At 43.9% G+C, this 27219-nt stretch overlaps 1 pseudogene; it reads right to left on the reverse strand.

The window, feature by feature from the left end:
• On the reverse strand, positions 1-26660 carry Nid2-ps2 (nidogen 2, pseudogene 2; annotated as a pseudogene).
• Between the last annotated feature and the right edge of the window lie 559 nt (positions 26661-27219).

The raw sequence follows: 27219 nt of genomic DNA on the forward strand, positions 1-27219 counted from the left end.
TGAATGACCATGTCTAGTTTGTCAACTCTGCTATATTTTCTTTAAACAAAACTTCAAATGCCCAGTTTTTCAATGCACTTGCCTTGAGCTTTAGAACTCACGTGGTCCTCCAGTCCTACCACATACCTCCCTCCACTCAGGGGTGGCATGTGACTAGACTCGGGGTAATTAGGAAGGATTTCTCCTTCCAAAGGAGCGACGGGAACATCTGGCTCTGAAGACACTGGATAGGACTGGATGTTTCTGTTCCCAAGGTCTTTCCTGCCTGGAGTTAGGAAAGCTACATCTGCCTGTGGAGGAGCTGGGGTTCTGGTGCCCATTGGATCCGAAAGCAATGCTGGGTCCTTGAAATCCAGGACCTCTACCTCTCCCACAGGTGGCCCCTGTTTGATTTGACGGACCAAAGAAGCCAATTCTGTTTCCCGGTAGGATGGCCAGTTACCAGGGGCTGGGTGTGGCAAAGGAGAAGCGAGATCAGAATCTGGAGACATGGTGCCAACATCCACACAGCTCGGATTAGCCTTTGATTTGAAAGACACATCAATACATCCATTCTGCTGTGGCCTTCCAGGGCCTCCCCTGGTTCAATTGGTGGTTAGTCTACATCCTCTCTATTCTCTTTGTAATAATTGAAACTGTCTTCAGTACAGATCTCCAGGGCTGCAGCATGGTTGAAGGAGTGCTCCAGCACTGTTGAAAGAGTGCTCCAGCACTGAGGAGCAGGCTGTGGAATGGGCACCTCTGACCATGGCTGGCCAGACATTGTCCAGGGCCAGCCTGCTGCTGATGTGAAAAACCCACACCCCAGGAATCCCCAGGTTGCTTAGTCTAAGAACAGAGGAAAGAGTGGATTATAACTAGTCCATTCATCCTCCTTCCAAATTTATTTTGTAATCAAAAGACTTTAACGATCAAAGTCAAACTTTGCCTGCTATATCAAACAGAAGCAAAGCTTCTACGTAACTGAGATAAATACCATACAGGAACTTTGTTATAAGCTGCCTTTTGTCTGGCATTGTGTATGGAACACTAAGTCATCAGGTTATATGTCTGCTCCAGAAGCCCATATCAAATATTCTGTCAAAACCTGGCTGTCTTGAGAGCAAACATGGAATGCAAGAATATTTTATGCTTTCTCTACGTGAATGAAAACTTAAATCGCACTCAAGCTTACTTAAGCTTACAATCCCTAAAACACTTAAATAGTACTGATTTCTACAAGCCGTGCCTACACCAGTGCTTATCAGTCTTCACTGGGCTCTGCAAGATAGGGGTGGTAGCTGTGCTAGATCTTAGTGAGGAAAAAGTTGGCTTTGAGAGGTTAGTTAATCTTCAGATCATACAGCCAAAACTTGGCAAAGCTAGGGCAAGAATTTCATGCTAACAAGAAACTTTGTCTTCCAAACATCTCTGTGTACCGTGATTCACATGGACTAATGTATTAATGACAGAGGATGATAGATCTATCAGTACTTTTAATGACCAAGTCTAAAACAATTTTTGAGCAAAAGTTCAACATGGGTGAGATACAAATGTATTAATCAAAATGAGGCTCAGTATTTAGGAACAGATCTTCATTTTCTCTGTAGAGTAGACCATGAACCCCTCTTAATTCCCAAGAATCTCTTTTCTCAGAGGAGTGTCACCAGATAGTCCCAGCTATCCTGAAACTCAAGACCTTCTGCTGGGATGTGGCACTACTCTTGCCAGCTCAGTCACCTACTATCTCAGTGTCAATGGCACGGTTGCTGTGAAGAGGACAGATGTGTAAGACGACTCCTAACCCTAAGAGAAAGCTTGGGTTAGGAAGGCTCTGGAAGGCTGAAGGAACTCCCATTCAGAGCCTGTCCCACATGTGGCCCATATATATACACCCACCGAACTAGATAAGATGGATGAAACAAAGAAGTGCAGGCTGACAGGAACTGAATGTAGATCTCTCCTGAGAGACACAGCCAGAATATGGCAAATACATAGGTGAATGCCAGCAGCAAACCACTGAACCGAGAACGGGACCTCCCCATTGAAGGAATCAGAGAAAGGACTGAAAGAGCTTGATGGGGCTTGAGACCCCATATGAACAAAAATGCCAACCAACCAGAGCTTCAGGTGACTAAGTCACTACTCAAAGACTGACCCTGGGCTCCAACTGCATAGGTAACAATGAATAGTAAGGGCACCAGTGGAAGGGGAATCCCTTCATCCTGCCAAGACTGAACCTCCAGTGAATGTGATTGTTGGGGGGAGGGTGGTAATGGGGGGAGGATGGGGAGGGGAACACCCATATAGAATGGGAGGGGAAAGATGTTAGGCGGGGGTTGGGGATTTAGCTCAGTGGTAGAGCCCTTGCCTAGGAAGTGCAAGGCCCTGGGTTCAGTCCCCAGCTCCGAAAAAAAAAGAACCAAAAAAATAAATAAATAAATAAAAAAGATGTTAGGGGGATGTTGGCCTGGAAACCAGGAAAGGGAATAAAAGTTGAAATGTAAATTAAAAACACCCAATTTAATAAAGATGGAGGAAAAAAAAGACTCTGGAAAGCGTGACCTAGCCAATGATATCAATCCTGTGTTTGCATGAAATACCAAAGCTCAAATTCTCCCAGATTATGTAATTTCCTCAAAAGTAAACAATCAAGAATAAGAGGGAATGGCTAAAAAGAAGTATTAAGATCCACTGAATCATATAACGAGATCTTTGTTCACTGGGGCAAGTATTCATCATTCTAGTCTAGGTTTCTACTGCAATAATGAAGAGAGTTGAGGTTTTCTTCAGTTCTCTTTCTCTCTCTCATTCTGTGCACTGTCCACTAGCCACTACGTCTACCCAAGTGTATTCATGATACTCTGCTGTACTGGCTGGATTTCGTCACCCTGATGCAGACCTGAGAAGAGACTGCCTCAATCACACAAGCCTGAAGGCAAGTCTGGGGGAGGGGCATTTTCTTGGTTAATTATTGGTGGGAGGAAGAGCAGTTCACTATGGGTGATACCATCCTAGGGTACCGTATCTGGTTGTGTAAGAAATCAGGCTGAGTAACACAGAGGAACCAAGCCAATAATAATGTTCCTCCATGGCTTCTGCTCCAGTTCCTGCCTCCTTCTAGGTTCCTGTCTTGCTTCACTTCCTGCCTTGGCTCCCCTAATGCACTGTGTGACCCAGGACAGTAGACCAAATAAACCCTCTCCTCCCCAAGTCAGGTCAGTGTTTGTCCCTTCTGTGAGTTGCTATATTCAATTGCTAAGGTTTCTTTTCATTTTTTTGAGACACAGTCACATGTAGCTGAGGATAACCGTGAGCTTCTATTCCTCCTGCCTGCACCTCCCAAACACTGGGATACCAGCTGTGATACTAAACCCTGTTTGTGTGGCACCAAGGTCAAAACTCTGGGCTTTGTGTCCACAAGGCAAGTGTTCTACCAGCAGAGCTTCAACTCTTGCCCTCAGTTGGTGCTTATAGAAATTAGGGTTGCAAATAAAACATACCACAGAAGACAAAAGTCCAGGCTGATAAAATGACTCAGCAGGGAAAGCCACTTATCTACAAAAGCTGAGAGCTATACCCAGAATCCAGTGGCAGTGAGAGAGCACAAACTCTGACAAACTGGATTCCCACCCAGACACCTCCCCACCAGCTGCCTCCAACCCCCAACTCCCACACAGTAATATAATTTTAAAAACTGAAACCAATCAGTAACAAGAGACCCTGGAGCCCCAGCCCATCCCACAGCAGGGTATTGCAGCTGGGAAACCTCTTGAGTTTGGAAGTGAACAGCTTCAAAGCTTCAAAGAGTAGGAAAATACAAATCATGCAAGCGTGGAGCAAAATAAATGCCTTTTAATGAGACATAAATCAATATCCTGGCGTTTGCTACAGTTAATTTACCCTCCACACTGAGGTCATTTTGAATGCTCACAGATAGAATTTGTCTCCTAGAAAGAAAAACTGTATCACAAAACAGAACAGCCATGCTGGCCTGCCTGTGACTAATCCTTTCCCAGGAACTACTCTCTTCTCTACCTGAATACGCATATGTTTCAGAAGAGGCCTGCAAACATGAATAATGTGTGACCACTGTTGGAGGAAGAGGTTCCAGGACTAGGAAAATGTTCTTCTCCTTGAAGGGGTACAGCAAAGCATCCAGAGGGAGCTAGGACCATGATCCTGAGCTACTTTAGTTTACAAATGTTGTCCTCAATGCTGGGCATGTGTGATGCAATGTTTCAAATCCTTAAGACAACGATACTGACAGAATCTGGAGGAAAGAAGCCTAGGAGACAGTGTTAAGTATGAAAACACGGAATGTGAGGCAAAGCCCATGCTGAAAGGGGAGGTAGCAGAGTTGTCACTCAGAGCAGTGGTAGGATAATTCTGACTTGCATTTTATGTTATTCCATTGTCTGTAGTTTGTCTCATTTTATCAAGCATGAGGCACACCAAATCTGTCAATCACTCTGGTCATGTCTCACACTGCTCCGTTATGGCACACGCCGGTGTCTTAAAAATCGTAGTATTTCAAGCACTCAGCCCTCCTTCCAAGGGGCTCTAGGTACAACCTGGGGAGAGAGAGTCTTTAAGCTAGAGAGTAAGAGGTTAGAGGAGAAAGGATAGAGGCCAACTGCTAAGTCTGTTCTAGAGTCTAGACTACACAGCGGGTGAGATGGAGACCAAGACCCGGTACGGATCACAGAACAGGAGGGGACACTTGTATGTAGAGCCCTTGGATATAGAGCTGAGTGCTTGAAATACTATGATTTTTAAAGGCAGATCCCCTGGACACCAACAGCATCTGGAAGGACCAAGAATCACAGAGTATTAGAATGAGAATTGGTACCTGCATAGCCATAAGAAGATGCTGTGCATGTGCATGTGTGTGCCCGTGTGTCTGTGCCTGTGTGTGTGTGTGCAAAAAGCATGTGAGGAGAAAGTTGTGTTTCCCTACTACAGCCATAAAGGCCTTCATACACGTGCTCACACACATGCATGCGCAGGCACATGCACACACACACACAAACGCTGTCATCCATTCACTCCGGTTCTTCACTGTCTCCTTTGATGCTTTCCAGAAATATAAAAATTGCGGGGAGGGGCAGAATGAGCTGTAACCGGAGTGACTGATAAAATGAACCAAAATACAAACAACCAGGTAACATGAAATACAAGTAAGAAACACCCTATCTACTCTGCATAAGAGATCACCCCTGTATACATACTTCAGAGCTGTATTCACTGTGGCTTGGACATTTAACTCTGACATAAGCACCTTTCATAATTTCGGGAAGACTATTTGTAAAACTGGGAAGATAGTTATACTTACCGCCTATAAGTTGAGAGAGTTTTAATTAAGATAATATCTGCAAGTGTTTTATCACAATGCCCTGCAGATAAAGTGATGAGCAAATTTTTGCTCTGTCACTCTATCTGCCCACAATCTAGTTTTAGTTTGACTGAGAAGCAACTATGGGAAGCCACAAAGAAACTCCTGTGAGTTAAGCTGGTATTGCAGAATACAAAGACAAAAGAGCCCACCTGAAGTCAATAGTCTCATAGGAGCACCAACTGGACAGACACCTGCAGAATAGCCTACTGCAGCACTAGCAGAATAACCCACTGGGGAGACTAAGAAATGGATTTGTCTCTGACAACGCTGTGGGTAAACCAATCAGCACGATTTCAGGTGATGATGCCAGGAGAAACCTGAGACGACTAAAAGCCTCATCTACCTCCCCCCCATTATAGTACTCATAATTTAATCCTTAGCAATACCTGTTTGAAAGAATGAATCATGATGCCTCCTCTCCAGAAATCATTAACCTGAAAAGCTTCCACTAAGGCAGTTAGTTATGACTGGATATTTTTGTGTAGCCCCAAGAACAATGTTTTTCACAGCAAGCCCCAGTAGTTCTACAAAAACATATAATCACTGTTGGTTCTGGTTTCTATGCCTGACAGATAGTGCAGGAAAAAGAAAGAATCTTTTACATCTTGGAGAGCCTGAAGCTCCAGAGGTCCAGCTTAGGTCTTGGTTTTGAACCAGCGCCTTTCTTAGAAGCCACCAAAGGTTATTATCAAATGGTTTCTGGCCACTAGAGATAGTGTCCCTCCTAATGTCCTTCCAGTGCATAGCACAGTCACACACTCCACATTACTCACGGGTAGAGATTCTTCACAGACTGCTCACTGTTAGTCAGGCTGAAATACAGGGCTTTTCTCTTCAGGTCATCTGCTTCCCCTTGGCAGAAGCCCACCTTAGGAGGAAGCTGCAGCTGGACACTGTAGGATTCTTTGGGGCGAGTTCCAAAAACTGAAGACCATTGGCAGGATAGAGAAAGAGGACATAGGAATCACATTCATCGGGTGCCAGAACGGCCTGGAAAGTGTTCAGCTGTGGACAAAAAGGAATTGCAGACACCCTTAAACAAAGAAATGAACAAAAGAAGAAAATCAGAACACAGGTAAGGTGTTCCAACAAGGGGGCGGAGGCCAGATCCTTTTTAGGATTTCCCCATGTTGGTTTTGAACATAATCTCTTTTAGAATCCCCTCTTCAAATTACAAATATAATTTTGTAAACCATGTGTTATTTTTTAAATCTTTTCTAACAATTTAGATCAATAGTTAAATAATGCATAAATGAAACACTGGTTTAAAATCTTTAGGATTGCAGGGAAGAGGATGAAGAAGAACTAACTAACACTAAGGATATTTGAAAAAGCCATATGAAGGGCCAGAGAGACGGACAGTTAAGGGCACAGGCTGTCTTCCAGAGGTCCTGGGTTCAATTCCCAGCACCTACTCACCCATGGTAACTCACCCCTGCTTGAAACTTCAGTTCCAGGACTTCTGACAGCCTCACACAGATATACAAGTAGGTAAAACATCCGCGAACATTAAAATACAAAAGCCATATGAAAAGCTACTTGCCAACTTACAACGAACGTTTAAAGGGAATTGACTTATAAGGTGGGTAATTCTCCTTCCATTGGCTACAAGTTCTCAAAATGGCCAGAGCCAGATGTAGGACACCTCACTCTCAAGTTGTTGGTCGAGGATGTCACAGAGATGATACCAGAGTTGTCATTTCTCATTGCTCAGGGCTACCCATCAGAATGTGATGGTAAGATCCTATAGCTGATGACACCACACAAGTAGGTCAAAGAACTTGAAGAAATCACACAGACCTGCCTGCACAGTACTTAGCAGGAAGCTTCCACCCCTGCTAGCTACCCTTTATGATGCTAGAAGATGCTATGCAGACTATTCTCACTCCACTGTGACTACTCAGGGCTATATAACAAAAGCCCTGGCAAGATGTACTCATGGGTTTGCCATGAATGCCAGGAATGTTATGAGGATCATCAATCACTTTCTGGGTGGATTGAAGGTCTGCACTACAAGAGGAAACTTTTGCCTGGCATTGTAAATCTGGTCAAGAAACCATGGTGGAGAGGCTCATAAGCCCTGGGAGTGAACCATAACTACTATTTTCTTAAATGGATATATAGTATCAAACTATACCAGTTACAAGCTCATAGATTAACACAGCTCTCATTGGTCATTGGGGGAGGATCTTCATACAGTGGATGGTAGTTAATACACATTCATAACTAGTCCGAACTCTCTGTGGCGAGCTCAGCCACAGATGCTCCCACCATATCAAGTTCCCCCAACGCTCAGGGAATATTGGAAAGAAAAGAGGTGGAAAGAGTTTAAGAGCCAAAGGTCGGAAGGAATTGGGTCAAAACAATGACATGTGCTCATGATATGGTCGTTGAACTCCCAAACTCAGTGCAGTTCGTGTCCAGCAGAAGAGCAAACCACTCAACATTCCAGCACGGATGTGGTAGGGCACTGAAGCCCCTGCCTGCAGCTGAGAAGATTCTGACAGTTGAGAACTGCTAGGGGAGGGTTTTCTTTGGGGGGGGTCCCTAGTGAGTGGACCATGCTGCAGTGGTGGCCCCTCACCCATGAGTAGGCTTCACTGTATTCAAGGGATTCTTAGAACAAATACAGGGGGTGAAGTGGATATACTGAAATATACTGTATCAATGTATGAAATTCTCAACAAATAACATTAAAACACTGTATTTAAAAGTGTTAAGGTTGTAAGCTTCTCCAGTCGAAACTCTTTTGAGAGTTCTGGACAAGGAACAAAATTGATTTGCTCATTCCTATACCCTCAGTTTTTATTTTGTGTCTCAACGGCTTTCACATCCATATATCATATTAGCATCCATGCGTGCACCCACCCATGCAGCCATCCATGTATTCATCCATCCATCCATGCATCCAACCATCCATGCATCCATCTATCCATCCATGCATCCATCCATTTATGCATCCATCCATTTATGCATCCATCTAGCAGGCATCCAGGAAGCCATGCATCCATCCATCTATGCATGCATCCATCCATCCATCTATGCATCCAGCCAGCATACATCCAGCCAGCCAGCTATGCATCCATCCATCCATCCATGCATCCAACATCCATGCATCCAGCAAGACATGCATCCATCCATCTATGCATCCACCCATTGCCTACTGCAGGCAACACTCAGTCAGGAAGCAACTGATCAAAAGGCATCCTTACTGATCTCACAGCCAAACTCCCTTTCCTCTTCAATCTCTTTACAACACGAGTTATCTTGTCACATTGCAGATGAAGAAAGAGACCCAGGGGCTTGCTTAAGGTTGGGCAATGATTAATGGTGGAAGCCAGCCAGACCCAACAGCTCATCCCCTACAATAGACAGTCATCTGAACTCTACCAAACAAGCCATTCCAGGACACAAGCTCTGACACAATCTCCCTTCCCTGGCTCAGCTCCACTAAGCCCTCCACACAGTGTTTAAGGGTCCCCACTCCTACTAAGTGCTTTGATGCTGTGTTCATATTTCCCTGCACCAAGAAAATCCTAACCAGCAAGCACTGCCTCCTGGGGGTCGAGGACTGTGATTGCCTGCGGAACCCCTTCCATCCTTCAGCACCCACTTTGTTGGTTTTCCAGTATGTATTTGGCTCCTGTTGGTTGTCTGGTTTGGCTTTGGCCTCCACTCACTAAACCATCTGAATATTAATTCATTGGGGTTGGTACCCGCTAAACCACATTATGTTTGATGCTGCATTCAGGACAGAGCCAAAAAACTATGCCCCAAGAGCCTGAATTATAGGAGAGGAAAACAGCCAGGAGTGGAATTTTAGGAGAGTGACTGGGGACAGGCATGGTGGCAGAGGCCACAGAAAAAGGAGAGTGTCCAGGACATCAGAGTGGGGGTGGGGTCGCATCACAGTGCCAGCCAATGAATGAAGATAAACACTGTGGGAGCCAAAGTAGACCTAGATGAGAGTTGGAGTCTGAATTAACACCAGGGTGACTGTGGAATTATTCCCTGATATTTCGTTTACTGAGTTTCAAAGGGATGTTTTCTGCCATTACCAACTTCTTCTACCATAGAATTAGTTAAGGGATGCTCCACTGTCTTAGACTCTGTAGTTGGCTTCTCTCACTAGATCATATATGTTGTACAATTTAATAGGGAACTGGGGAGACATTTCTCTTACAAATACTCGCTTTATAAACAAGGTGGATGACAAGAAGGAAAAGAATCACTTATTGGTATCATTATCTTTTCATTTTGCTAAACAAGACAAACTGACACACCAAGAACCTCAAAGCTGAATACAAGGAATAAATGTGTCCTTGTGTTTTTTTCTGTCTTGTTCTAGAACATCTCAAATGTCACTTTTGCCTTTCTGACACATAATGCTAAAGTACAGCTTTGAGGTTTGGGTAATAAGACAAAGAAATGCAGATATTAATATGATTATAGGAAAAAAAACTCCTCTGTATTCTCTAAATGGAAGAGTCTACTTACCTTCCTTGTTTTTCAAAAAAAAAAGTTCATGAATTCAGTCCCCACATTCTACATTTATTGCAGCTGTAGTCCTCAATTATGTCATCAGCGGGACTTGACCCTCCCCAGAAAGGTGAAAACCTCTAAGTTTCCAACTCAGGTACACGCAGAACATGCGTCATCCCTCATCAGTCAGGGTAGGGCCAGAGGCTGCCAAAACTTTATTTCAGTCACAAGAAAGTTCAAGTAGGAGATGAAAAGCCAAACTAATAATCCCATCCTTAAATGACCAACTGTGGAGGCTCCTGGTATGATGGCCACAATCAACATCACAAGGTAAGGGAGAACCAAGGTTCTAAATTTAGAGAAATTCCATAGGATAAGGGCTGTCTACATGTGGAGATCAGAAGGCAGTGGGGAGGAGGTCTGGGAAGAAGTGAGGAGGCTGTGATGGGAGAGCCTGACTTTTAACGTGGAGATGTGCACATGAGTGCCTTGCTTGTTCTAAGTCATTTCTGTGTCACCTTTTGGTGAAGCACTCACTTCAGATGGCAAGCTTTTCTTTTCCTCATCTCCACTAAAACAGGCAAATAACGGAGGAGAAAACAACAAAAACTTCCTTTTAATATACTTTATGATCCCAAAGTACATTCTGGAAGAGTTGACCTGCTTGAAATCTGCCACACATGAACCCCTTCCTTGTCAGGGCTACAGACTTCCACACAGAATTGCTATGAGGCCACTTCATGGGCCCTGAAGAGCCCCTCCTTAGAGACACCTTCTGTCTGACTCTTTTCCAAAGGGAAAGGCCCTCACATTCCCAGAGACAAGTTGTCCAAGGGTCCTCCACACAGGTTCTGAAAGTAAGCCCTCAGCTGGACTACCAAAACCTGTACAAGAGTCATGGCCTCCCAACTTCCCCAAAGAGAAAGAGAGAGTGCCAGCTAGGAAAGGAGCTCGCCACAGGGTGGAGAGCAGTTCAAAGAGGATCAGGTCAGAGTTGCCCAGCTGCAAGGTCTCCAGTTTCCTATTCAGACAGAAAACCAGAAGGCTTCTCAAACATACCATCCAACAAGGGTAAAACATCAACCAGCAGAATGTCATCTCTACAACAAGGGATTTGTCTATCCAGCCTTACCAAAATGATAACAAAAGAAGAAATGAGGTGATTCCTTCCTGGGGGACACAGTTCAATGCTCAGTCTTCAAAAGGCCACATTCTCTGGAGGTGTAAGGCCACTGATTCTGGCCTCTGATGTTTGGTGTGAACACCAACCACCACATTGTATGTTATGTATGTTATTTTTTCCCCATTCCCATGGGGACACTGATGTGCTTCCAAATTCACTCCCGTACTGTAGATTCGAGAGAATGCCTAATGCTTTCACAATGGCATAGTGTATCCTCCTTCATATGTAGTCTTCATGGACACCTAAGCAGTTTTCTTCATCCCATTTTCATATATCTAGTTATTCTGTATCCTCTGTCTTCACTGACATGTGGTAAATTACACACATACCCTTTCTGTGGACTCTAGCTCCATAAATTAAAAACTCCAGCTAAATCCAAAGTTCTTGATCAACAGCTGTCACCTCTGCACCAACTCATCACCCACCATTCCATGTTAAAGCATCCAGGGACCAGCTGTGATGCATACTATTAGCTGTCAATATGACAGTATCTACAACCATCCAGGAAATAGTCACCAGGCATGTCTCTGATAAAGTATCTTGATTAGATTAATTAAGGAGGGAAGACCCACCCTAAATATAGACACCACCATTCCCTGGACTCAGGCTTGCACTGGATACAAAGAGATAGGAAGCTTAGAAACAACACCCATCTTTCTCTGCTTCCTGACTACAGATACAATGTTTCCATCCTTTTCTGAAGCAACCTCCATGCTCCCATCCTTCTTCCAGGATGCAGCCCAGACTAAGGAAAGCTCTCCTACCACTCATACTCAGTTCCCATTCCTGTGGTCCTTCCAACCCAAATGAAATTCCTCATCAACAAAAACCTTCGACCTACTATCTAACTCAATTCTAGATAACACCCTCCTCCCCCGTGAGAACACAACAGCCTTCCCCTGACACCAAAAACACACAGAGCAACAACAACAACAACAAAATACGGTACCCATTATTACTCAGATCTTCCGGCCATAACCTCTTTGCTCTATGAAGTGACAGTTTAAGAAATCTCAGATTAACTAAATGAACAAACACTTTATTTGTTCATTTTTTTTAAATACAGTTGCACCATGCCATTCTTGCATGCCAGGGAGAACACTCTGTCATACCCAATGTGAACATCCTGGAGGGAATGAAGAGACAGAAACATTTCACACTGTAAAGATATTATTCCTCTGATGTCATTTCCAGTGCCTAATATTAATATTACTATACCAGATGTAAGAAAACTATGTAGAGCCTGCCCCACATGTGGCCCATACATATACAGCCACCCAATTAGACAAGATGGATGAAGCAAAGAAGTGCAGGCAGACAGGAGCTGGATGTAAATCTCTCCTGAGAGACACAGCCAGAATACAGCAAATACAAAGGCGAATGCCAGCAGCAAAGCACTGAACTGAGAACAGGACACCTGTTGAAGGAATCAGAGAAAGAACTGGAAGAGCTTGAAGGGGCTCGAGACCCCATATGAACAACAATACCAAGCAACCAGAGCTTCCAGGGACTAAGCCACTACCTAAAGACTATACATGGACTGACCCTGGACTCTGACCTCATATGTAGCATTGAATATCCTAGTAAGATCACCAGTGTAAGGGGAAGCCCTGGGTCCTGCTAAGACTGAACCCAGAGTGAACGTGATTGTTGGGGGGAGGGTAGCAATGGGGGGAGGATGGGGAGTGGAACACTCATAAAGAGGGGGGGGAACGGCGGCACAGATCTTCCTGGTTGCTGCCGCCGCAGAGTGCTCGTGGGCAGCACCCCCGAGCAAACTTGAGCCTTGGACCACAAGTAAGACCAACTTTTCTGCTGCAAGTGACCTGCCTGGTGAACTCGGGACACACAGAGGCAGAATTCCTCTAGGATCGGGCACTCCCTGTGTTTACCAGGAGTCCCACACCCCCGGATCCCGGCCCGCAGCAGCTCTCTGCTCCCAGACCCCGTGGGAGAGAGACCTCACCGCCTGGTCAGGTGGGCACTCCTGAGGCGGCAGAGTGGAGGAGACCACCAACACTGCCCACCCCTTCCCACATCCCTGGCCCAAGAGGAAACTGTATAAGGCCTTGGGTTCCCGTGGGGGAGGGCCCAGGAGCGGCAGGACCCCTGCACCTGAGACACCGCCGGAACGAACCTGAAGGAACAGACCGGATAAACAGTTCTCTGCACCCAAATCCCATGGGAGGGAGAGCTAAACCTTCAGAGAGGCAGACACGCCTGGGAAACCAGAAGAGACTGCACTCTGCACACATTACTGATTCCAGAGGAAAACACCAAACGCCATCTGGAACCCTGGTGTACTGAAGCTCCCGGAAACGGCGGCGCAGATCTTCCTGGTTGCTGCCGCCACAGAGAGCTCGTGGGCAAAACCCCGCAAGCAAACTTGAGCCTTGGGACCACAGGTAAGACCAACTTTTCTGCTGCAAGTGACCTGCCTGGTGAACTCAAGACACAGGCCCACAGGAACAGCTGAAGACCTGTAGAGAGGAAAAACTACACGCCCGAAAGCAGAACACTCTGTCCCCATAATAGGCTGAAAGAAAACAGGAAAACAGGTCTACAGCACTCCTGACACACAGGCTTATAGGACAGTCTAGCCACTGTCAGAAATAGCAGAACAAAGTAACACTAGAGATAATCTGATGGCGAGAGGCAAGCGCAGGAACCCAAGCAACAGAAACCAAGACTACATGGCACCATCGGAGCCCAATTTTCCCATCAAAACAAACATGGAATATCCAAACACACCAGAAAAGCAAGATCTAGTTTCAAAATCATATTTGATCATGATGCTGGAGGACTTCAAGAAAGACGTGAAGAACTCCCTTAGAGAACAAGTAGAAGCCTACAGAGAGGAATTGCAAAAATCCCTGAAAGAATTCCAGGAAATCATAAATAAACAAGTAGAAGCCCATAGAGAGGAGTCACAAAAATCCCTGAAAGAATTCCAGGAAAACACAATCAAACAGTTGAAGGAATTAAAAATGGAAATAGAAGCAATCAAGAAAGAACACATGGAAACAACCCTGGATATAGAAAACCAAAAGAAGAGACAAGGAGCTGTAGATACAAGCTTCACCAACAGAATACAAGAGATGGAAGAGAGAATTTCAGGAGCAGAATATTCCATAGAAATCATTGACTCAACTGTCAAAGATAATGTAAAGCAGAAAAAGCTACTGGTCCAAAACATACAGGAAATCCAGGACTCAATGAGAAGATCAAACCTAAGGATAATAGGTATAGGAGAGAGTGAAGACTCCCAGCTCAAAGGACCAGTAAATATCTTCAACAAAATCATAGAAGAAAACTTCCCTAACCTAAAAAAAGAGATACCCATAGGCATACAAGAAGCCTACAGAACTCCAAATAGATTGGACCAGAAAAGAAACACCTCCCGTCACATCATAGTCAAAACACCAAACGCACAAAATAAAAAAAGAATATTAAAAGCAGTAAGGGAAAAAAGTCAAGTAACATATAAAGGCAGACCTATCAGAATCACACCAGACTTTTCGCCAGAAACTATGAAAGCCAGAAGATCCTGGACAGATGTCATACAGACCCTACGAGAACACAAATGCCAGCCCAGGTTACTTTATCCTGCAAAACTCTCAATTAACATAGATGGAGAAACCAAGATATTCCATGACAAAACCAAATTTACACAATATCTTTCTACAAATCCAGCACTACAAAGGATAATAAATGGTAAAGCCCAACATAAGGAGGCAAGCTATACCCTAGAAGAAGCAAGAAACTAATCGTCTTGGCAACAAAACAAAGAGAAGAAAAGCACACAAACATAGCCTCACATCCAAATATGAACATAACAGGAAGCAATAATCACTATTCCTTAATATCTCTCAACATCAATGGCCTCAACTCCCCAATAAAAAGACATAGATTAACAAACTGGATACGAAATGAGGACCATGCATTATGCTGCCTACAGGAAACACACCTCAGAGACAAAGACAGACATTACCTCAGAGTGAAAGGCTGGAAAACAACTTTCCAAGCAAATGGTTGGAAGAAGCAAGCTGGAGTAGCCATTCTAATATCAAATAAAATCAATTTTCAACTAAAAGTCATCAAAAAAGATAAGGAAGGACACTTCATATTCATCAAAGGAAAAATCCACCAAGATGAACTCTCAATCCTAAATATCTATGCCCCAAATACAAGGGCACCTACATACGTAAAAGAAACCTTACTAAAGCTCAAAACACACATTGCACCTCACACAATAATAGTAGGAGATTTCAACACCCCACTCTCATCAATGGACAGATCATGGAAACAGAAATTAAACAGAGACGTAGACAGACTAAGAGAAGTCATGAGCCAAATGGAATTAACAGATATTTATAGAACATTCTATCCTAAAGCAAAAGGATATACCTTCTTCTCAGCTCCTCATGGTACTTTCTCCAAAATTGACCATATAATTGGTCAAAAAACGGGCCTCAACAGGTACAGAAAGATAGAAATAATCCCATGCGTGCTATCAGACCACCACGGCCTAAAGCTGGTCTTCAATAACAATAAGGGAAGAATGCCCACATATACGTGGAAATTGAACAATGTTCTACTCAATGATAACCTGAACAAGGAAGAAATAAAGAAAGAAATTAAAGACTTTTTAGAATTTAATGAAAATGAAGGTACACCATACCCAAACTTATGGGACACAATGAAAGCTGTGCTAAGAGGAAAACTCATAGCGCTAAGTGCCTGCAGAAAGAAACAGGAAAGAGCATATGTCACCAGCTTGACAACACACCTAAAAGGTCTAGAACAAAAAGGAGCAAATACACCCAGGAGGAGTAGAAGGCAGGAAAATAATCAAACTCAGAGCTGAAATCAACCAAGTAGAAACAAAAAGGACCATAGAAAGAATCAACAGAACCAAAAGTTGGTTCTTTGAGAAAATCAACAAGATAGATAAACCCTTAGCCAGACTAACGAGAGGACACAGAGAGTGTGTCCAAATTAACAAAATCAGAAATGTAAAGGGAGACATAACTACAGATTCAGAGGAAATTCAAAAAATCATCAGATCTTACTATAAAAGCCTATATTCAACAAAACTTGAAAATCTGCAGGAAATGGACAATTTCCTAGACAGATACCAGGTACCGAAGTTAAATCAGGAACAGATAGACCAGTTAAACAACCCCATAACTCCTAAGGAAATAGAAGCAGTCATTAAAGGTCTCCTAACCAAAAAGAGCCCAGGTCCAGACGGGTTTAGTGCAGAATTCTATCAGACCTTCATAGAAGACCTCATACCAATATTATCCAAACTATTCCACAAAATTGAAATAGATGCAGCACTACCGAATTCCTTCTATGAAGCCACAATTACTCTTATACCTAAACCACACAAAGACCCAACAAAGAAAGAGAACTTCAGACCAATTTCCTTTATGAATATCAACGCAAAAATACTCAATAAAATTCTGGCAAACCGAATCCAAGAGCACATCAAAACAATCATCCACCATGATCAAGTAGGCTTCATCCCAGGCATGCAGGGATGGTTTAATATACGGAAAACCATCAACGTGATCCATTATATAAACAAACTGAAAGAACAAAACCACATGATCATTTCATTAGATGCTGAGAAAGCATTTGACAAAATTCAACACCCCTTCATGATAAAAGTCCTGGAAAGAATAGGAATTCAAGGCCCATACCTAAACATAGTAAAAGCCATATACAGCAAACCAGTTGCTAACATTAAACTAAATGGAGAGAAACTTGAAGCAATCCCACTAAAATCAGGGACTAGACAAGGCTGCCTACTTGCTCCCTACTTATTCAATATAGTTCTTGAAATTCTAGTCAGAGCAATCAGACAACAAAAGGAGGTCAAGGGGATACAGATCGGAAAAGAGGAAGTCAAAATATCACTATTTGCAGATGATATGATAGTATATTTAAGTGATCCCAAAAGTTCCACCAGAGAACTACTAAAGCTGATAAACAACTTCAGCAAAGTGGCTGGGTATAAAATTAACTCAAATAAATCAGTAGCCTTCCTCTACACAAAAGAGAAACAAGCCGAGAAAGAAATTAGGGAAATGACACCCTTCATAATAGATCCAAATAATATAAAGTACCTCAGTGTGACTTTAACCAAGCAAGTAAAAGATTTGAACAATAAGAACTTCAAGCCTCTGAAGAAAGAAATTGAAAAAGACCTCAGAAGATGGAAGGATCTCCCATGCTCATGGCTTGGCAGGATTAATATAGTAAAAATGGCCATTCTACCAAAAGCGATCTACAGATTCAATGCCATCCCCATTAAAATACCAATCCAATTCTTCAAAGAGTTAGACAGAACAATTTGCAAACTCATCTGGAATAACAAAAAAACCCAGGATAGCTAAAACTATCCTCAACAATAAAAGGACTTCAGGGGGAATCACTATCCCTGCACTCAAGCAGTATTACACAGCAATAGTGATAAAAACTGCAAGGTATTGGTACAGAGACAGACAGATAGACCAATGGAATAGAATTGAAGACCCAGAAATGAACCCACACACCTATGGTCACTTGATTTTTGACAAAGGAGCCAAAACCATCCAATGGAAAAAAGATAGCATTTTCAGCAAATGGTGGTGGTTCAACTGGAGGTCAACATATAGAAGAATGCAGATCGATCCATGCTTATCACCCTGTACAAAGCTTAAGTCCATGTGGATCAAGGACCTCCACATCAAACGAGACACACTCAAACTAACAGAAGAAAAACTAGGGAAGCATCTGGAACACATGGGCACTGGAAAAAAATTCCTGAACAAAACACCCATGGCTTATGCTCTACGATCAAGAATCGACAAATGGGATCTCATAAAACTGCAAAGCTTCTGTAAGGCAAAGGACACTGTGGTTAGGACAAAATGGCAACCAACAGATTGGGAAAAGATCTTTACCAATCCTACAACAGGTAGAGGCCTTATATCCAAAATATACAAAGAATTCAAGAAGTTAGACCGCAGGGAGACAAATAACCCTATTAAAAATGGGGTTCAGAGCTAAACAAAGAATTCACAGCTGAGGAATGCCGAATGGCTGAGAAACACCTAAAGAAATGTTCAACATCTTTAGTCATAAGGGAAATGCAAATCAAAACAACCCTGAGATTTCACCTCACGCCAGTGAGAATGGCTAAGATCAAAAACTGAGGTGACAGCAAATGCTGGCGAGGATGCGGAGAAAGAGGAACAGTCCTCCATTGTTGGTGGGGTTGCAGACTGGTACAACCATTCTGGAAATCAGTCTGGAGGTTCCTCAGAAAATTGGACATTGAACTGCCTGAGGATCCAGCTATACCTCTCTTGGGCATATACCCAAAAGATGCCCCAACATATAAAAAAGACATGTGCTCCACTATGTTCATAGCAGCCTTATTTATAATAGCCAGAAGCTGGAAAGAACCCAGATGCCCTTCAACAGAGGAATGGATACAGAAAATGTGGTACATCTACACAATGGAATATTACTCAGCTATCAAAAACAACAGCTTTATGAAATTCGTAGGCAAATGGTTGGAACTGGAAAATATCATCCTGAGTGAACTAACCCAATCACAGAAAGACATACATGGTATGCACTCATTGATAAGTGGCTATTAGCCCAAATGCTTGAATTACCCTAGATGCCTAGAACAAATGAAACTCAAGACAGATGATCAAAATGTGAATGCTTCACTCCTTCTTTAAAAGGGGAACAAGAATACCCTTGGCAGGGAATAGAGAGGCAAAGATTAAAACAGAGACTGAAGGAACACCCATTCAGAGCCTGCCCCACCTGTGGCCCATACATATACAGCCACCCAATTAGACAAGATGGATGAAGCAAAGAAGTGCAGACTGACAGGAGCCAGATGTAGATCTCTCCTGAGAGACACAGCCAGAATACAGCAAATACAGAGGCGAATGCCAGCAGCAAACCACTGAACTGAGAATAGGACCCCCTTTGAAGGAATCAGAGAAAGAACTGGAAGAGCTTGAAGGGGCTCGAGACCCCATATGTACAACAATGCCGAGCAACCAGAACTTCCAGGGACTAAGCCACTACGTAAAGACTATACATGGCCTGACCCTGGACTCTGACCTCATAGGTAGCAATGAATATCGTAGTAAGAGCACCAGTGGAAGGGGAATCCCTGGGTCCTGCTAAGACTGAACCCCCAGTGAAGTAGACTGTTGGGGGGAGGGTGGCAATGGGGGGAGGATGGGGAGGGGAACACCCATAAAGAAGGGGAGGGGGAGGGGGATGTTTGCCCGGAGACCGGGAAAGGGAATAACACTCGAAATGTATATAAGAAATACTCAAGTTAATAAAAAAAAAAAAAAAAAAAAAGAAGGGGAGGGGGACAGGTTAGGGGGATGTTGGCCCTAAACCGGGAAAGGGAATAACACTGGAAATGTAAATAAGAAATACTCACGTTAATAAAAAACATAATAATAAATAAAATAAACAAAAAAAAAAGAAAGAAAGAAAAGGAAAACTATGTAGAGATCACAGAATCTTCCAGGCAAAGGAGATTGGTGTGTGCCAAAATCTACCTCAGAAATGAAAAAAAAAATCTATCAAAGCAAGAGTTCAATCCCAGGGCCTTCAAAGTATTCAGAAGAGCCTTCCACAGGAGTAATTGAAAACACATCCTGTGCTCAAAACCTCATGGAACTGAACAAGTCCTGAAGCCCATTCAGCCTATGGCAATATCTGAAGAACAATATGGATGTTTGGAAAAGTTTAAAGACAAGAAAGCCACAGAATTTTCCCCACCAAATTCCCCTTCAAAAAGATAAGAAAAACAAAGGGGAAAAAACCCAAAACAGTAATTTGGAAAACCCTCCATTTAAAAAGTACTTATAGAGAGGGCCAGAGAAGCCTCAAAAGGTAAATAAATCCCTTACCTTGAAATCCGAGTTCAGTTCCAGGAACCCATGTAAAAGGAGAGAACTGGTACCGGGATGATCTCCTCCCAATTTCTGCATGTGCACACATAAATCATACAAAACCACATACCATACATGTCCTACACACATACCATATACACACCCCACATATATATCATGCACACACAAGTGGCCTCAATGCAGTATGCACATACCGTACAAACACCACACACTCACACACAACCTGCACACACCATATGCATATAAACACACCATACAGGGCTGGAGAGATGGCTCAGCGGTTAAGAGCACCCGACTGTTCTTCCAGAGGTCATGAGTTCAATTCCCAGCAACCACATGGTGGCTCACAACCATCTGTAAAGAGATCCGATGCCCTCTTCTGGTGTATCTGAAGACAGCTACAGTGTACTTACATATAATAAATGAATAAATCTTTAAAAAAAAAAACCACACCATACAGACACACACAAGCACACACATCATGCACATACACACATCATACACATAAACTATTCACAGACACACACATCACACACACACATATACAAACACACACACAATGCAAATATGCTGACATACATACACATCATGAACATGCAGACACACAATTTCATATACAGCATAAACAGATTATTTACATACGCACAATACATAGACATACATATTCACATGTAGCACATAAACATATACATACACATACATGCACACACACACAGAGAATAAAATGAAATAAAAAAACCAAGTCCTTACATAAAGGAGTTCTACCACAAGATCGTTACATGGCAGGAACAACACATTGCCTTGGTTAATTCTCATGACAACCCTAAGAAGTCAGCACTATCATGTCAATCTACAGCTTAGAAAAGGAAGTCTGAGGGCTTGTGTCTTCCAAGACCACTGCTGCAAGTGTTTTCTGCCTTGTACCTGACTACACAAGTATCTGGAAGGTGTAATGAAAGAATTACTGTGCCTATGGATGTTGCTCATTCATGAAGGACTTACTTAGCTAACCTTCATGAGGACTTGTGTTCAAGTCCCAGAACTGCAAAATTGAAGGAAGAGCTGGGAAAATGGTTCAGTGCAAGGAGTTGCTATTCAAGCATGAGGACCTGAGTTTGATCCCTAGAATACACACTGAACAAAAACAGTCATGGTGTCTGTCAGTCCCAGATCTGTAGTCCCACAGGAAGGAAGGCAGCTCCGCAAGCCTCGTCACTCAGCAATCAGTCCTAGATTAGCTGCTGAGTACTGGGTCAGAGAGAGGTGTGCCTGAAAATGATTTGAAAGGGAGCTGGATAGAGTGCTCAGCAGGTTAAAGGCGCTTACCTCAGAAGCCTGATAACCAGACCCCATGAAGGAGGATTAGCAGAAAGCTGACTCTGAAGTTGTGTTGTGACTACCACAGTGTCAAAGCATGCACATGTATGCAGAACAAATAAATAAGTTTTAAAAGGTGGAGAGTGCCTAAGGAATGACACTCAAAGTTCTTTTCTGGTTGGCACACACATGCATCCCCACACAAATGTGAGCCATGCATGAATGTCTGTGTGTGCCTTCACGTGCGCACACATGCGCAGGCACACACACAGACACAGGTACAGCATGCACGGATACCAAAAGGAAACTGTCAAAGACCATATCTCATGAAATATTGCTAATGAAATGAGAATCCTAAGTAGTAAGCTCATCTCTCTGGGGCTGTAACCTTCATGTCAAATAAACACTAAAACACTTGGGACCCACTGCAGCCTCAAGACCCCGGAGCCTCACTGGAAATGCTTCCTGCTTTAAATTTTGTTTTTGTTTGTTTGTTTTTTCTGTTGCAAGAGGCTAACTAATTCAGCTGAATTTTCCTTGGGAGCAGCAGAGCAGTAATTTCAAAGTGAGGTTATCATCAGAAGCATCCTTCACAGCAACATCACTCCAGTTCACACTTCCTTTGAATATGGCTCCAGGAACTGTCCTAGCACCAAAGCCGCAATGAACACTAAAATGCTAACCTTATTTATTAGATGTCTTCAGAAAAAGCGCAACTATTGTTACTGTAACTACTTATATGATTCTTGTACAGAAAATGGGTCTTGCATGAAAAGTGTAAGAAAGGGGAAAAGTATGTCTTCTAAGGTGACTTTGCCTCACTTAAGGCAGATTTGGAAATTATTTTCTCTTCTGTGATACAAACAGTAATTACTGTACTTATCCTGTGGGACTGTGTTGAGAAGACAGTATAAAACGGTCCTGCAAGAAGGTAAGGAGAGGGGGTCAGAGGCATGGCTCCCTGGTTGAGATAGATCATTGGCTCTTCCTCCAGAGGACCTATGTTCATTTCCCAACACTCACATGACAGCTCACAACTGTAGGTAATCTGGTCCAGGGTATTCCACGGGCACTGCATGCAACGGTGTGTAGGCATATGTCCCATGTGCATAAACACAATTTTAAAAATTTAAAGAGAAGTCTGATGGTGTGAACAAACAGACTATTTAACAGTTGTCTAAGTAGTTTGCCCTTCGACCCTTACTAACTAAGTTCACCAGAAAGACTATGGCTCAGCCTGCACTCTGGGTTCAGTTCCCATCAAATGGGTAGGTTGTGATACTACACACCCACTATCTCAGCACAGGTCAGTCAGGTCAAAGGATCAGAGATTCAAGATCATCCTCCATTATGAGGTTTGAGGCCAACCTGAAATGCATGGCGGGAGGGGGGGGATCAAAAACAAAACAAAAGGAACAACATAAACGTCAGACTCCCCCAACTTCAAATCGTTCAAGGCTGCCTACTTAACCAATTGCAGTCCTCAGAGGGGACAACGTCTCTACCCTTGAGTGCTCCTGCATCAGATCCCAACATGCTGGTCTTCTGAAAGACACTGTGCCTACCATGCCCCTAGTACATTAACCTCCAGCGCTCAGGCTGATACATGCTCTGCCTTCTATCCTGGAGAAATTGCTTGCTCACTGAAACCTACCCAAATGGAATCCCTGAATCAGGATGGGTAAGGAGGAAGCTCTAGCTGGAGAGACTACCATATTACCACAACAAAAGGTTATCAATGGTGCTCCTACTAAATGTAAGAGAGGACTTTCAGGGGGTTGGGGATTTAGCTCAGTGGTAGAATGCTTGCCTAGCAAGCACAAGGCCCTGGGTTCGGTCCCCAGATCTGAAAAAAAGAAAAGAAAAAAAACAAACAAACAAACAAACAAAAAAACAGAGGCCTTTCAGAGTAAGAGCATTCCGTTCAGAGTCTATGTCTATTTCAGTGCCGATATAAGGAAAATGTGTAAAAATAGTTTCTGAATTAACAAATATCGACTATGTTTAGATAGAGATTATATATGATATACATGACTCTCTGCATATATAACCCTAACCCTAACCCCTTACTCCTAACCCTAACCCCTAGCTCCTAACCCTAACCCTGTGACATAAAGTTTTTTAACATTACAGGAGAAGCTGGGAAGGCAGCACACCCTATGAAGTGCTTGCTGTGCGTGCATGAAGTCCTGATTTGAATGGCAGCACCCAGATGAAAAGCAGGTCGTGGCAGCACACTTGTAATCTCTGCTCTGGAGAGAAAAACAAGCAGATCCCTAGGGCTCACTGGCCAGCAAGCCTAGCCTAACTGGGGAGCCCCAGGTCCCAGAGAGACCCTGAATAGAAAGACAAGATGGCTCCCAAGCAAAGACATTTAAAATGGACCTCTGGTTCACACATGCATATGCACACATGTGCATGCACACCCACACTCTCACTCATAAATGAAAAATAGTAAAAAAAAAAAAAGACCGTAAGAAAATAGAAATATTAGAATTGGCGACCTAGTTGCTTGTATTAGAAAAGTTTATTTTTTTCCACTATAAGCTTGTTATACATGATATTAGATAAACATTTTAAAAAGAATGTATAAATGAATGACTGAGCGAATGAAACTTAACAGTGGGGACTGTCTTCTCTAGCCCTCTAGCTGGCTGGCCTGTCCCAAGGAGGCAGTGTTTGAGTTGAAGGTATTCTGTTGAACTGTAATTGAGATGTCAAACCCAAGGCATTACAAGGTTAGTCAGTAAACAAAACTGGATGTTAACCTGTCAAGTAAGAAACTGTAGCTTCAAACAATGTTTATTTCTCCATCTCTCCTGGTGCAGGCTTTAGGAAAACATGTCTCTTCCTTTAAGTTCACAGAACAAACCCGGCCACTGTCACTGACAGGAACAATGGGCAAGCTCTTAGGGAAGACATCATTTCTGTAGCTCAGAGGCTCTAGGGGAGTTAAAGCAAACACAGATTTGCTCCAGGTCTATGGCATTTTACACCCAGGTGGAATTTCACAAGAGGACTCTGTCTCTACCTACACCAGGAATGAGGCCATTTACCCTCACTCACCCACACCTGCTTCACATGTTGCCAAGACCAAAGCCAGAGAAGAGTTGGTGTTTTCTCCAGGGAGACTGCAAAGCAGGCTCCTGCAGACAGAAGTATGTAAACTGTTACAAAGGCAATGTGGAGAAAGCTGCAAGGAACTTACTAAGAAGTTCATGGCATGCTTGCTCACTTTCCTGTGATGTCAGCTAAGGCTGTGCAGTGTTTTGACACTTTAAAAAGTGTTGGCTTTGAAGAGGTGGCTCAGCAGTTAGGAGCACCTTGTAGTCCTTTCAGCATGCTACTCAAATCTCTGTATCCATTCTCAGTCAAGCAGTTCACAACTGCCTGTATGTAACAACTCCAGCTTCAGGGGGCCCAAGCCCTCTTCTCGCCCTACCAACACAAGCAGACACAGAGAAAGACAAACACACACACACACACACACACACACACACACACACGAATTAAAAAAACCTTATAAAGCATTTTATAGTATTGGTTATAGTAAAAACGTCACAGGAGCAACCTTAATGACCACTAGGAAGGGTGAGATTTTATACGGTTGTAATAAATGTTAAAGAAATACACTGACCAGAGCAAACTATACAGCAGAACAAGCAAGTGAAACAGTAATATGGGCACTGTGGACCCACTGTTGTCAACGGCAACAATATGCTAAAGAAATAGCTAGAAATGTACACACGAACCTACATGTTATTTTTGGTTTCTCCAAACAGGGTTTCTTTGTATTCTGTCCTGGAACTCACTTTGTAGACCAGGCTCGCCTAGAACTCACAGAGATCTGTTTGCCTCTCTGACTCTGCTGGGATTGAAGGCGAGTGACACCACACCCAGCTCATACAAAAAAAAAAAAATTTCCCAAATTTTTACTTTTTTCGATGAATATATCATTAGAAACATTTGTGTACTTATAGGTGATTCCAGAAAACAGAAAAAAACCTGTAAATTGTCTTAAGTTCCCTCAGGATCTTTGGTATCTGCACCTTACTCTCTCATTTTGCTAAGCGATTTTCTTAGTGTTGAGGAGCGGAATCAAGGGAATGCCTCCTAGCCTATGCCTTAGTTTCAGGTTCAAGCCCAACCCTCCTGTTTATTCAGCTGCAGAGTACACCTCACTTACCTCTCCAGACCACGCAGGATCCGGCCACTGCTGTGACTCGAGTGGATGTCAGCCAGGAATGGGGCGATGGCTAGGAGGTCAGTAAGAAAATCATCAACGACATAGTCTCCCTGGATAAGTCCTGGGTGGAGATGATGCCGTTGGTGCCCACCTACAATAAGACCACAGGGCGGTGAGACAGTTCAGCAGGTAAGGGCACTCTGCCATCAAACCTGACGACTTGAGTTTTAGGACCCGACAGAAGGTGGGATAAAACAAAACAAAACAAAACAAAACAAAACAAAACAAAACAAAACAAAACAAACCTGGTTGTTCTCTGCTCTTCACAAGCATGAGGTGGCACGTGAATCCTTCCCCACATAAACATTTTTAAAAGGGCAAAACAGTGGTTGCTCACATCCTAAGGGCAATCCCCAGTCGAACGCACCTACAGTCCGAGTTCTACTAGAGTCAAGAAGACTCCCTTCTCTTTGCAGGTTGAGACACATCCAGGGTAACAAACTCAACTTTGGCGACAGTCCTCAAGTGCACTGCGACCCACAGGTGCGGCCGCTCTTGAACCCGCTCATCTTTCTCCACCACTGCACACCTTGGACGCCGTGTCCTTAATTAGATTGCTACGCCTGCATGCACAGCCTCCCACCGCCCCTAAACGCAAATCGCACTAGCCACCTCAACTTCATCTTCCTGCCTGGGAAGTCGAAGTAGAGGGGGACGGTTCCAGCTCTCCCTTGAAATGATCCTTATTCCTCCACAGTAGGGATCTTGAAGCTGCAGCGCTGCTGCTAAGCCTGGTCCCCAGCGGCGATGACAGTTTAACAAGGCGGTTAGCTGCTCCACACCCTGGGAAGAAACTACGACCCCACACCAAGCCGCGCACCTCTGGGAGCTGAACTTACGTAGAGGTTGCTGAACTGGACACCGTAGAAGCGTAGAGGTACTGCTAGCTTCACAGCCACGGAGCTTTCATCGTCGCCCTCCTGTGGCAGCCGGTGTCCCCAGGACTCCCCGAAAGGAAAGAGCTCTTCAGGACGCAGAGCCCCGGATCCGGACAGCAGCACCAGCACCAGGAGCAGCGATAGCGGTGATGGCGGTGCCAGCCGCCTGGCTGTCAGGTCCCAAGACATGCTCACTCCTCCCTGGCTCTGCCCTCCACACCTCGAGTCTCTGCAGGCCACAGTGCCCACCAGATGTCCACGTGGACCTTCGGTCCGCAATGCGGGCCCAATCACCGCACTGATTGGCTACAGCTCTCGGCCACTGACCAATCAGCGAGTCTGAGAAAGTTTGCCCGCGGCCACTAAAACTGGTTCTCATTAGGTTTTCTAAGACTGCTGTGGTTTGGTGGAGCAGCCAACCTGGGAAGGTGAGATTGTTGGCCGGATCTGGTCTGGGCTGTCCCAACTACTCCTGGGCTACCCACAACTCTCCAGTATGGGTTATGGCTCTGCAGGAGGTGACCTCATGGGCTGGAGGGACACTAGGCACGGGCAGCTGTAGGCTGTAAGCGACTGTGCGCGCTAGGTTGGCAGAGTGAGGGAGGGTAATGAGATTACATACTGGAGTGTGCTCCCTGCCCTGGCGTCCCGGGTACCCCTCTTGCAAGAGGCCAGGCCCTCTGATAGATTCAAAGGAGCTTCTTCTCTATCCTGGGACTGCTCTGCCCCACCCACATTTCCTGCTGAGAAGCATGGCTTTGTGAAAGGCTGACTCCCAAGTTCTATCC

The sequence above is a fragment of the Rattus norvegicus genome, chromosome 1 (assembly GCF_021556685.1).
Source record: "Rattus norvegicus strain SHRSP/BbbUtx chromosome 1, alternate assembly SHRSP_T2T, whole genome shotgun sequence".
In the NCBI taxonomy this organism is placed as follows: domain Eukaryota; kingdom Metazoa; phylum Chordata; class Mammalia; order Rodentia; family Muridae; genus Rattus; species Rattus norvegicus.